This window comes from Coregonus clupeaformis, chromosome 9 (assembly GCF_020615455.1).
Source record: "Coregonus clupeaformis isolate EN_2021a chromosome 9, ASM2061545v1, whole genome shotgun sequence".
Lineage (NCBI taxonomy): Eukaryota > Metazoa > Chordata > Actinopteri > Salmoniformes > Salmonidae > Coregonus > Coregonus clupeaformis.
This window is the reverse complement of record NC_059200.1, coordinates 36,069,075-36,082,323: the sequence shown is the minus strand read 5'-3', so window position 1 is coordinate 36,082,323 and position 13,249 is coordinate 36,069,075. Positions and strand designations below refer to the sequence as shown.

Sequence of the window (13,249 nt, the reverse complement as noted above, 5' to 3'; positions counted from 1 at the left end):
CATGTTAGTGGAGGACAGTGTTATATGAGTTTTACACCTAACTAGAAGGGAAGATGGGCCAGATATGACAATACAATCCAGAATATCAATCAAGTGACAATAAAGCTTTTATAGTCAGTTCTATTATTACAAAATGTATTCCAAATCTGTTCAAGTCATATGTGATAAATATAGCATGGTGGAACATCTCCAGTTATCTCCAGCAAGGGATGGTTGTGTGGTCATTGAAGGGAGTGTGAGCTGGTAGGTGTTTTGACACCCTCCCCCACATCATCTTGATGGCTCTGGGGTGAGGTTTCCCCTAGATACAGATCTAGGATCAGCTTTCCCTCCCCTAATACTAACCTTAACCATTAGTGGGGAAAATATAAAACTGACCCAAGATCAGAGTTGAGGAAACTTCACCCCCCATCATCATGATGTGCCTCCTTCACAGCCAGCCCATTACAAAGCATTACCTCGCTACTTATTAGGGAGTCAAGCATGACCTTTTAGTGAGGGAAATCCTGCAGGACATTCACACATCCTCTTTAAACGTCAAAGCCTCCAGCTACCGGTGCTGACAAAGAAGCCAACAGAGCCCACCAGCGTACGAAAGCTTTGAGAATGTAATATTCAAGCCTAGTAACCACTAGTCCCAGGTCAACTGAGGATAAATGCTAGGTTGGCAATTTGCTATCTATTCTGTGTTTGTTTGAATAGCAATGGCTTGCAATGGCTTTTCATGGTCCTTCGACCCAGATACAGTGGGGAAAAAAAGTATTTAGTCAGCCACCAATTGTGCAAGTTCTCCCACTTAAAAAGATGAGAGAGGCCTGTGAATTTCATCATAGGTACACGTCAACTATGACAGACAAATTGAGAAGAAAAAAAATCCAGAAAATCACATTGTAGGATTTTTTATGAATTTATTTGCAAATTATGGTGGAAAATAAGTATTTGGTCACCTACAAACAAGCAAGATTTCTGGCTCTCACAGACCTGTAACTTCTTCTTTAAGAGGCTCCTCTGTCCTCCACTCGTTACCTGTATTAATGGCACCTGTTTGAACTTGTTATCAGTATAAAAGACACCTGTCCACAACCTCAAACAGTCACACTCCAAACTCCACTATGGCCAAGACCAAAGAGTTGTCAAAGGACACCACAAACAAAATTGTAGACCTGCACCAGGCTGGGAAGACTGAATCTGCAATAGGTAAGCAGCTTGGTTTGAAGAAATCAACTGTGGGAGCAATTATTAGGAAATGGAAGACATACAAGACCACTGATAATCTCCCTCGATCTGGGGCTCCACGCAAGATCTCACCCCGTGGGGTGAAAATGATCACAAGAACGGTGAGCAAAAATCCCAGAACCACACGGGGGGACCTAGTGAATGACCTGCAGAGAGCTGGGACCAAAGTAACAAAGCCTACCATCAGTAACACACTACGCCGCCAGGGACTCAAATCCTGCAGTGCCAGACGTGTCCCCCTGCTTAAGCCAGTACATGTCCAGGCCCGTCTGAAGTTTGCTAGAGTGCATTTGGATGATCCAGAAGAGGATTGGGAGAATGTCATATGGTCAGATGAAACCAAAATAGAACTTTTTGGTAAAAACTCAACTCGTCGTGTTTGGAGGACAAAGAATGCTGAGTTGCATCCAAAGAACACCATACCTACTGTGAAGCATGGGGGTGGAAACATCATGCTTTGGGGCTGTTTTTCTGCAAAGGGACCAGGACGACTGATCCGTGTAAAGGAAAGAATGAATGGGGCCATGTATCGTGAGATTTTGAGTGAAAACCTCCTTCCATCAGCAAGGGCATTGAAGATGAAACGTGGCTGGGTCTTTCAGCATGACAATGATCCCAAACACACGGGCCCGGGCAACGAAGGAGTGGCTTCGTAAGAAGCATTTCAAGGTCCTGGAGTAGCCTAGCCAGTCTCCAGATCTCAACCCCATAGAAAATCTTTGGAGGGAGTTGAAAGTCCGTGTTGCCCAGCAACAGCCCCAAAACATCACTGCTCTAGAGGAGATCTGCATGGAGGAATGGGCCAAAATACCAGCAACAGTGTGTGAAAACCTTGTGAAGACTTACAGAAAACGTTTGACCTGTGTCATTGCCAACAAAGGGTATATAACAAAGTATTGAGAAACTTTTGTTATTGACCAAATACTTATTTTCCACCATCATTTGCAAATAAATTCATTAAAAATCCTACAATGTGATTTTCTGGATTTTTTTTCTAATTTTGTCTGTCATAGTTGACGTGTACCTATGATGAAGATTACAGGCCTCTCTCATCTTTTTAAGTGGGAGAACTTGCACAATTGGTGGCTGACTAAATACTTTTTTTCCCCACTGTAGGTGCAATTGTCCTGGACTATGACCAGTAGTGACGCATACCATGCCTCAGATGAGGCGCACGCGCACGTAAGAATAGGAGGACCGGGATCTCCGGAGACTCCAGCGCATAGGGAAGAGGCTCCAGCGTATCACGGATGCGGTCATCGAGGAGGAACTGCGGGCAGTAAATGAGAGGGGCGGTACGGTACACCAGGACCAACCCAAGGCACTACGTGGGTACAGAGAACCCGCAGCACCGGTCCCGAGTCCTGCCCCTGTCCAGCAGCCACTAGCTTCACAACCTCCGCCTGGCTACTGGCAGCACCCCAAAGCCTGCACTTCAAGCCCCTGAGCACCGATGGATCGACCAATCACATCCTGAGCCCAGGGCATTGCAGCAGCCTCAAATGGCTTGGGTGCCACCGCCACCGGTCCAGCCACCAACTTTACTCCAGCATGTCCAGCAGTCACCAGTGCTCCAGGAGGTGTTCCAGCCAGTTCCCTCGCCAGCTCCTAGGCCCATACTGCCACCAGGACTCCAGCATGTCTGGCAGTCACTGGAGCACCAGTGCCACAACAGGTGCTCCAGCCAGTCCCCCCACCAGCTCCCAAGCCAGTTACTCGGCCTGTCAAACGGCCACCATCGGAGCCTGAGCAGGTCCAGCAGCCAGCTCCGCTCCAACATGCACCCCAGCCGGTGCCACCACGAGCAGCACCTGAGCCAGAAAAGCAGTTGTCAGTGCTGTAGCCTGCCCTACGACCAACAGAGCTCCAGCGAACCGAGACGTTGCCAGAGCTGCAGCCATACCAGCAAGCCCCAGCTCTCCAGCTTTCTCCACCTCTGCCTGCAGACTGCCAGCCAGACCTGCAGCCACCAGTGCGCCTGAGCCAGCACCCCAACTGACACTCCAATTAGTGTCACTCCTGGACCAGCCAACACCGGACTCAACTCCGGTGCTGGTCCCTACACTGCCTTCAGCCCTTGCAGACCTACTTGGCCTTGGCATGACGCTCAAGCCGACTCTCCAACCAGTCCCACTCAGTGCCTCAGGTTCCAGCAGCAGATGAGCCTTCAGTGTCTCTCCTCGACCTGCCAGCATCGGGACTGACCACAGTTCTGGTCCCGATGTCCACTGCCATCCTGGAGGACCAGTCCAGCCCCGACCTGGGCCCATCGCCAGACCGAGCACCAGCCCTGGGTCCGATGTCCGGCCCTGTCCTGGACCCACCGGCCGACTCAGTTCCAGTGCTGGGTCTGCCAACCACTCCTGTCCCGGGCCCAATGCCATCGGCTGATCCAACGCCAGCCATGGAACCACCGACTGGACCAGATCCGGGACTGCCTCCGGTTCCGGACATGGATGCACATCCAGCCCCCGTAGGAGAGCCTCCACCTAACCAGCACTCTCGCCCTATTCAGGCCAAGGATGCCTGGCCCAACTCATGGGATGGCCTCCTCCACCAGTCTGTGCACCTCCACCAGCACGGGCATGGACCGCCCTGACCCCTGCTTGACAGCCCAGCCTCACAGACACGGTGAGCACCACGTCCCTCACTGCCCGCTGCATCCATGCCATGGAAGGGGTGGCGACATGGGGCGGCGGGACTTCCGCCTCTGCCAGTGCCCTACAACCACTGGCCTTCATGGGGCGGCAACTGGGGACAAACAGCCGTGCCCGCACAAGAGGGTTTTACTGAGGCAAAATATACTACATACATTTTAGGGCGGCTGTATAAAACCCTTACATTTGCCCATGAGTACTTCTCAGAACACTCTCTCAAACCCTCTCTCTGGCCCTGGGATTTAGAGATAAACTGTGATTTCTTACAGCTGAGGTAGGCTACCAACCCCCGACCTCAGCCCGAGACTCCGCCCCTGAACTCTTTAGTTGTTTCCAGGAGGGCAGGCTGTCCTCCACCTCCACTCACATCTGGACCCTTTCCACATGGATTTTCAATTCAATCTCTTTTTGACAGCACCCTGTTTGCTTTAAACAAAATGTTCCATACATGTTTGCCCATGGAAGAAGTGGTCAGAAAGTGACTTTTTGGAACTGAATGCCAAAACATTCAGGAGTTAAAGGTGCAACTGGGAAACGTCCAATGCAGGCCAGCACCGGAGTTGAGTTGTCACCTTAGTTTGCTACATAACTTCTGAGTGTTAGGAAACACTGTGCACACACGGTCAAATCAAATCAAGTTTTGAGGGCACTATGGTGTTGAACGCTGAGCTGTAGTCAATGAATATCATTCTCACGTAGGTGTTCCTTTTGTCCAGGTGGGAAAGGGCAGTGTGGAGTGCAATAGAGATTGCATCATCTGAGGATCTGTTGGGGCGGTATGCAAATTCCCCAATATCTCTGTCTTTTCTTCATGCGAATGATGGGGATTTGGGCCTTGTCGGGTGTCTGAAGTAAATCCTTCGCGTCCGACTCGTTAAAGAAAAAATCTTTGTCCAGTACAAGGTGAGTAATCGCTGTCCTGATATCCAGAAGCTATTTTCGGTCATAAGAGACGGTGGCAGAAACATTATGTACAAAATAATAACGCGAAAAAACACACACAATAGCACAATTGGTTAGGAGCCCGTAAAACGGCAGCCATCTCCTCCGGTGCCATTCTCTATGACAACTAGCGTAGCCATGTCCGCAAATGACTGATGTCTGAACACACACAAATACGATTTGGTCACCTGTAACTTGCTGTTTGGACAGTCAGTACTCCAAAACAGATTTGAAAAACAAAACTGGTTTGATCATTAAGGCCTAGTGTGAACAACGCTTAAGTCGTTCAAAAAATATAATTCCAAGAGTCCGTTTCTTGTTTTTTTGCCTTGGAATTCAGGGCTTCCGTAAATGTAAATGATCTAAAAACAAGTAAACAGATTTTTTTCATATACTTATATGTTGTAGCTTAGACCCTATTTCACATCAACTGAGGTTTTTGTTTTGTGCCCGCCATCGGTTGAGACAAAAAATGCTTTTGAATACAGGGTGGGTGTCATTTCATTCATAGATATAGAATTCATAAAATTGACCTATCCCTTCAGACACTGCAATTTAGCTGGTACAACATTGACATTTAGATTTAATTGTGGTACCATTTGAAAGTTGACATTTATATTGTATTCCTAGCCAAAACATGACACCCCCCTGTATTCAAGAGCATGTTGTGAGTCAACCGACGGCAGACACAAAAAAATCAGAGTTTAAGCGTTTTTAGATAATTGCCCTTAAAATTAAAATGTTTATATACAGTACCAGTCAAAAGTTTGGACACACCTACTCATTCAAGGGTTTTTCTTTATTTTTACATTGTAGAATAATAGTGAAGACATCAAAACTATGAAATCATAAAAAGTGTTAAACAAAAGAAAATATATTTGAGATTTGAGATTCTTCAAATAGCCACCCTTTGCCTTGATGACAGATTTGCACACTCTTGGCATTCTCTCAACCAGCTTCACCTGGAATGCTTTTCCAAAAGTCTTGAAGGAGTTCCCACATATGGTTAGCACTTGTTGGCTGCTTTTCCTTCACCCTGCCGTCCGACTAATCCCAAACCATCTCAATTTGGTTGAGGTCGGGGGATTGTGGAGGCAGCACTCCATCACTCTCCTTCTTGGTCAAATAGCCCTTACACAGCCTGGAGGTGTGTTGGGTCATTGTCCTGTTGAAAAACAAATGATAGTCCCACTAAGTCCAAACCAGATGGGATGGTGTATCGCTGCAGAATGCTGTGGTAGCCATGCTGGTTAAGTGTGCCTTGAATTCTAAATAAATCACAGTGTCACCAGCAAAGCACCCCCACACCATAACACCTCCTCCTCCATGCTTTTTGGTGGGAACTACACATGCGGATATCATCCATTCACCCACACCGCGTCTCACAAAGACACGGCGGTTGGAACCAAAAATCTAAAATTTGGACTCCAGACCAAAGGACACATTTCTACCGGTCTAATATCCATTGCTCGTGTTTCTTGGCCCAAACAGGTCTCTCCTTCTTATTGGTGTCCTTTAGTAATGGTTTCTTTGCAGCAATTCGACCATAAAGGCCTGATTCACACAGTCCCCTCTGAACAGTTGATGTTGAGATGTGTCTGTGACTTGAACTCTGTGAAGCATTTATTTGGGCTGCAATTTCTGAGGCTGGTAACTCTAATGAACTTATCCTCTGCAGCAGAGTTAACTCTGGGTTTTCCATTCCTGTGGTGGTCCTCATGAGAGCCAGTTTCATCATAGCGCTTGATGGTTTTTGCGACTGCACTTCAAGAAACTTTCAAAGTTCTTGACATTTTCCGTATTGACTGACCTTCATGTCTTAAAGTAATGATGGACTGTCGTTTCTCTTTGCTTATTTGGGCTGTTCTTGCCATAATATGGACTTGGTCTTTTACCAAATAGGGTTATCTTTTGTATACCTTGTCACAACACAACTGATTGGCTCAAACGCATTAAGGAAAGAAATTCCACAAATTAACTTTTAAGAAGGCACACCTGTTATTTGAAATGCATTCCAGGTGACTATCTCATGAAGCTGGTTGAGAGAATGCCAAGAGTGTGCAAAGCTGTCATCAAGGCAAAAGGGTGGCTATTTGAAGAATCTCAAATATAAAATATATTTAGATTTTTTTAACAGTCTTTTGGTTACTACATGATTCACTATTATTCTACAATGTAAAAAATAGTAAAAATAAAGAAAATCCCTTGAATGAGTAGATGTGTCCAAACTTTTGACTGGTAGTGTATATTAAAAAAATATATCCAGAAATTATAAAATAGTTTGACAACCCTGTTTGTAAGCTTTTAAATTATATAAATCTCAACAGTTTATATTTTCCAGTGATGAAGACATAGATGTGGGGTATACAAAATGGGTCAACTTTTAGCACCTTTATCTCTTGAATGTTTAGGCATTCAGGTCCAAAAAGTCACTTTCTGAGCACTTCTACAATGGGAAAATATGTATGGAAGGTTTCATTCAAACCAAATTGGGTGCTTTCAAAAAGTGACTGAATTCAAATGGATTTACCCTATACACTTCCTCTAGTCCTTTTCTCTTATGTGTGTGTGTATGATTACGTGTGTGTCAATAAAGTGTGAATTGTATCCCTGTTTCCTACTGTTAATTTATGTCCTCTAACCGGTGCGCAGGGACAGTTGTACCTATATCTAAACCGACACCGCTATCAGAGTCCACCACCAGTTGGTGATGCTATTTTTCAAAGATAAATAGTAAGACTTGTCTTGAAAGCCCTATTATATACAATCATAATATATAGAGTTTTCTCTGTGGATAAACATGCTTCAAGATTCTGTACAAGAAGTAGAGGGCTAGTTTTCCAAGTGTTATTCAAGGGACAATTACTGACATACGGTGTGGTGAATCAGCCAGTCCCCTTATACCTATTACTTTTCTTAAATAACTCAGTCAGAATCGAACACTAACAGATGGCTTTAGAAAAGCCAACAACACCATCAGAATGCAGCAATAAGAGCACAACAATAGGCTTGAAATTAGGTTATTTGCCTTACTCTAAACACAGATCAGCGATAATGCCTTTGATTCTGACATCCTTGCATGATAGGAATATACCCAGAGGCGGGCTATTCATATACAGTATAGATGCTGGTGTGTAATGTATCATATCATTCTGCTGAGCACGTTAAGCTTTGATCGGCAGTTGGAGTCTAACTGCAAAAGTATTATTCATTATTAAGGACATAAAAGGAGAACAGGAGCATAATGCTGGGGGTGACAGAGATTCATAACTATATGTAGACACACAATCTGGAACTGAATCTGCCCTTTGAAGAAAATGCTAATGCTGTTCTGTGTCCTTACGAAAAAACATTGTCTTATTCACAACGTTTTTTAGAAATACCTTGACTTGTCAAGTGCATCGGGTGTCCATTTAAACATCCAAGAGTTTGAGGTTATGAGGTACAAACCAAACTATGACATGCAAAATAAGGTTTGCGTCGGACACACTAGAGAATGAAAAAAAATGAAAAAATACTACTTTCCACTGAGTCCACTTGCATATAAAACCTATTTCCTCTCTCTATAAAATGCCTTCTGCCTCAATCCTTCCATGGCCCACATAGCCCCCTTATGAAGTGCTAATGATTACTAAGAGTGCTGTTAGCAACACAGAGAGGAACTGCAAAGGTGCAAAGAGGCTAAAGTAATTGCAGGGGGATTTGGTAAGACTTTGTTCTAGTAAGAGAGAGATCGACAGAGAAAAAAGAGCAAAGCAGACGAAGAGTGTGAAAGTGAGATTAAAAGTGACCGTGTAGAGTGGGTAAATAGTTTCTCACCATGACTGAATATTGATAAGAGCTGTTAGCAGTTGTCGATGGATATTGCTTGACTGTGTTTGGATGAGAAAACATGAAAGGATGGAAAGCAATTTCTGCGGAATTGCTAATTACCTTAAATATGCTTTGAGATGCACCTGCACCTGGGGATTAGCGATCACTGCTACATTTCTTTCATTGTTTGAATAAAGCAATGACTTGGAATGGCTGGTTGGAAAGGGAAATGACAGCATTCCGGTGGAACGACAGATAGGACCATGCCCTGAAACGCGTGCCTCAAAATGAACACTGGTTCAGACGTGGTGGTGAAAATACTTTCTTTGTGTGGGGCAAAGACAAATCAAAAGCTTGGTTTTCATACCCAAAATGTGAACTGCACCACAAGAGGTGGGGTGGGGGGATTTGAGTGCAATCTATGTATTCACAGTGACTATGCAAACAGCATCATCAAACTACCGAACCCTGATAAGATCAGACGTTAAGGGGTCAAAAAGTTACAGGAAAATTTGAGTGGATGACCGGATTTGCATTTGTTTGATTCAATCAGGATTTTTTCAATAAAATCTGGGTGGATATACTGTACAGTTTATAATCACAACAACCCAACATACACTACCGTTCAAAAGTTTGGGGTCACTTAGAAATGTCCTTGTTTTCGAAAGAAAAGCAATTGGCTCTAACCAGAATAGAAAGAGGAGTGGAAGGCCCCGGTGCACAACTGAGCAAGAGGACAAATACATTAGTGTGTCGAGTTTGAGAAACAGACGCTTCACAGGTCCTCAACTGGCAGCTTCATTAAATAGTACCCGCAAAACACCAGTCTCAACGTCAACAGTGAAGAGGCGATAATGGGCCTTTACATACACCTTAGCCAAATACATTTAAACTCAGTTTTTCACAATTCCTGACATTTAATCCTAGTAAAAATTCCCTGTTTTAGGTCAGTTAGGATCACCACTTTATTTGAAGAATGTGAAATGTCAGAATAATAGTAGAGAGAATGATTTATTTCAGCTTTTATTTATTTCACCACATTCCCAGTGGGTCAGCAGTTTACATACACTCAATTAGTATTTGGTAGCATTGCCTTTAAATCGTTTAATTTGGGTCAAACGTTTCGGGTAGCCTTCCACAAGATTCCCACAATAAGTTGGGTGAATTTTGGCCCATTCCTCCTGACACAGCTGGTGTAACTGAGTCAGGTTTGTAGGCCTCCTTGCTCGCACACGCCTTTTCAGTTCTGCCCACACATTTTCTATAGGATTGAGGTCAGGGCTTTGTTATGGCCACTCCAATACCTTGACTTTGTTGTCCTTAAGCCATTTTGCCACAACTTTGGAAGTATGCTTGGGGTCATTGTCCATTTGGAAGACCCATTTGCGACCAAGCTTTAACTTCCTGACTGATGTCTTGAGATGTTGCTTCAATATATCCACATCATTTTCCTTCCTCATGATGCCATCTATTTTGTGAAGTGCACCAGTCCCTCCTGCAGCAAAGCAACCCCACAGCATGATGCTGCCACCCCCGTGCTTCACGGTTGGGAGGGTGTTCTTCGGCTTGCAAGCAACCCCCTTTTTCCTCCAAACATAATGATGGTCATTATGGCCAAACAGTTATATTTTTGTTTAATCAGACCAGAGGACATTTCTTCAAAAAGTACGATCTTTGTCCCCATGTGCAGTTGCAAACCATAGTCTGGCTTTTTTATGGCGGTTTTGGAGCAGTGGCTTCTTCCTTGCTGAGCGGCCTTTCAGGTTATGTCGATATAGGACTCGTTTTTACTGTGGATATAGATACTTTTGTACCTGTTCCCTCCAGCATCTTCACAAGGTCCTTTGCTGTTGTTCTGGGATTTATTTGCACTTTTCGCACCAAAGTACGTTCATCTCTAGGAGACAGAACACATCTTCTTCCTGAGCCGTTTGACGGCTGCGTGGTCCCATGGTGTTTATACTTGCGTACTATTGTTTGTACAGATGAACGTGGTACCTTCAGGCGTTTGGAAATTGCTCCCAAGGATGAACCAGACTTGTGGAGGTATACAATTGTTTTTCTGAGGTCTTGGCTGATTTCTTTTGATTTTCCCATGATGTCAAGCAAAGAGGCACTGAGTTTGAAGGTAGGCCTTGAAATACATCCACAGGTACACTTCCAATTGACTCAAATGAGTCAAAGCCATGACATAATTTTCTGAAATTTTCCAAGCTGTTTAAAGGCACAGTCAACTTAGTGTATGTAAACTTCTGACCCACTGGAATTGTGATACAGTGAATTACAAGTGAAAGTGTAAACAATTGTTGGAAAAATTACTTGTGTCATGCACAAAGTAGATGTCCTAACTGACTTGCCAAAACGAAACTTTTTATACTTTTCTATATTTTTTATTTTGTTAGCATGAAATTTGAGGAATGGTTGAAAAACGACCTCGCCTTCTGGATGATAGAGGGGTGAACAGGGCAGTGGCTCAGGTGGTTGATGTCCTTGATGTCTTTTTGGCCTTCCTGTGACATCGGGTGCTGTAGGTGTCCTGGATGGTGGGTAGTTTGCCCCGGTAATGCGTTCGGCAGACCGCACCACCCTCTGGAGAGCCCTGCGGTTGCGGGCGGTGCAGTTGCCGTATCAGGCGGTGATACAGGCCGACAGGATGCTCTCAATTGTGCATCTATTAAAGTTTGTGAGGGTTTTAGGTGCCAAGCCAAATTTCTTCAGCCTCCTGAGGTTGAAGAGGCTCTGTTGCACCTTCTTCACCACACTGTCTGCGTGGGTGGACCATTTCAGTTTGTCAGTGATGTGTACGCCATGGAACTTGAAGCTTTCCACCTTCTCCACTGCGGTCCTGTCGATGTGGATAGGGGGGTGCACCCTCTGCTATTTCATGAAGTCCACGATCATCTCCTTTGTTTTGTTGACGTTGAGTGAGAGGTTATTTTCCTGGCACCACACTCCCAGAGCACTCACCTCCTCCCTGTATGCTGTCTCGTCATTGTTGGTAATCAAGCCTACTACTGTTGTGTCTTGATGCAAACTTGATGATTGAGTTGGAGGCGTGCTTGGCCACGCAGTCATGGTTGAACAGGGAGTACAAGAGGGGGCTGAACACACACCCTTGTGGGGCCCCAGTGTTGAGGATCAGCGAAGTGGAGATGTTGTTTCCAACCTTCACCACCTGGGGGTGGCCCGTCAGGAAGTCCAGGACCCAGTTGCACAGGGCGGGGTTCAGACCCAGGGCCTCAAGCTTAATGTTGAGCTTGGAGGGTACTATGGTGTTGAATGCTGAGCTATAGTCAATGAACAGCATTCTTACATAGGTATTCCTCTTGTCCAGATGGGATAGGGTAGTCTGCAGTGTGATGGCAATTGCATCGTCTGTGGCTCTATTGGGGCGGTAAGCAAATTGAAGTCGGTCTAGGGTGACAGGTAACGTAGAGGTGATATGATCCTTGACTATTCTGTCAAAGCACTTTATGATGACAGAGGTGAGTGCTACGGGGCGATAGTCATTTAGTTCAGTTACCTTTGCTTTCTTGGGTACAGGAACAATGGTGGCCATCTTGAACCATGTGGGGACAGCAGACTGGGATAGGCAGAGATTTAATATGTCCGTAAACACACCAGCCAGCTGGTCTGCGCATGCTCTGAGGACACGGCTAGGGATGCTGTCTGGGCCGGCAGCCTTGCGGGGGTTGACATGCTTAAATGTCTTACTCACGTCGGCCACAAAGAAGGAGAGCCCACAGTCCTTGGTAGTGGGCCGCGTCGGTGGCACTGTGTTATCCTCAAAGCGGGTGAAGAAGGTGTGTATCTTGTGGCTGGTTTTCTTTTTGTAGTCCGTGATTGTCTGTAGACCCTGTCACATACGTCTCGTGTCTGAGCCGTTGAATTGTGACTCCACTTTGTCTCTATACTGATGTTTTGCCAGTTTAATTGCCTTGCGGAGTGAGTAGCTACACTGTTTGTATTCTGCCATATTCCCAGTCACCTTGCCATGGTTAAATGCGGTGGTTCGTGCTTTCAGTTTTGCGCGAATGCTGCCATCTATCCTCGGTTTCTGGTTAGGTGTCACGACTTCTGCCGAGGCTGCCTCCCCTCCTTGTTCGGGCAGGTTTCGGCGTTCATCGTCACCAGATGACTAGCTACTGCCGATCCCATTCTCATCACTCCACTTGTCATGTCTTGTCTTGTCAATCACACACACCTGGTGCTCATTCTCCTAATTAGTATGTGTATAAGTGTTCCCTCTGTTCCCCTTGTCTTTGTGAGTGATTGTTTATTGTGAGAGAGCTACTCTTCCATTTGTAGTTACCAAGGTGGAATATTTTCCCTTGTTATAGTTTCGTTTCTACGCTGGGTTATGTGAACTAAATAAACTCTGGACTTCGGTGTTTTACCTCCTGCGCTTGACTCCTTCATTCACACCTCGTCACATTAGGGTAGGTTTTAATAGTCACAGTGGGCACAACATCTCCTATACACTTCTATTGAGTTTCATTACCTGACCATCTGAATATCATACCTGGTAAATCCTGTTTAGTGGCTCCTGTAGAAGGAGAAACCAATGCATGAAACCACCAGGACAGATTAGTACATTACTG

At 45.2% G+C, this 13,249-nt stretch overlaps 1 protein-coding gene across 15 annotated transcripts in view; it reads right to left on the bottom strand.

Annotated features, from left to right (window-relative positions):
* LOC121582898 (neural cell adhesion molecule 1-like) overlaps nucleotides 1–13,249 on the bottom strand; it is a 317,435-nt gene that overhangs the window by 65,201 nt on the left and 238,985 nt on the right. The gene's annotated exons all lie outside the window — the stretch shown is intronic.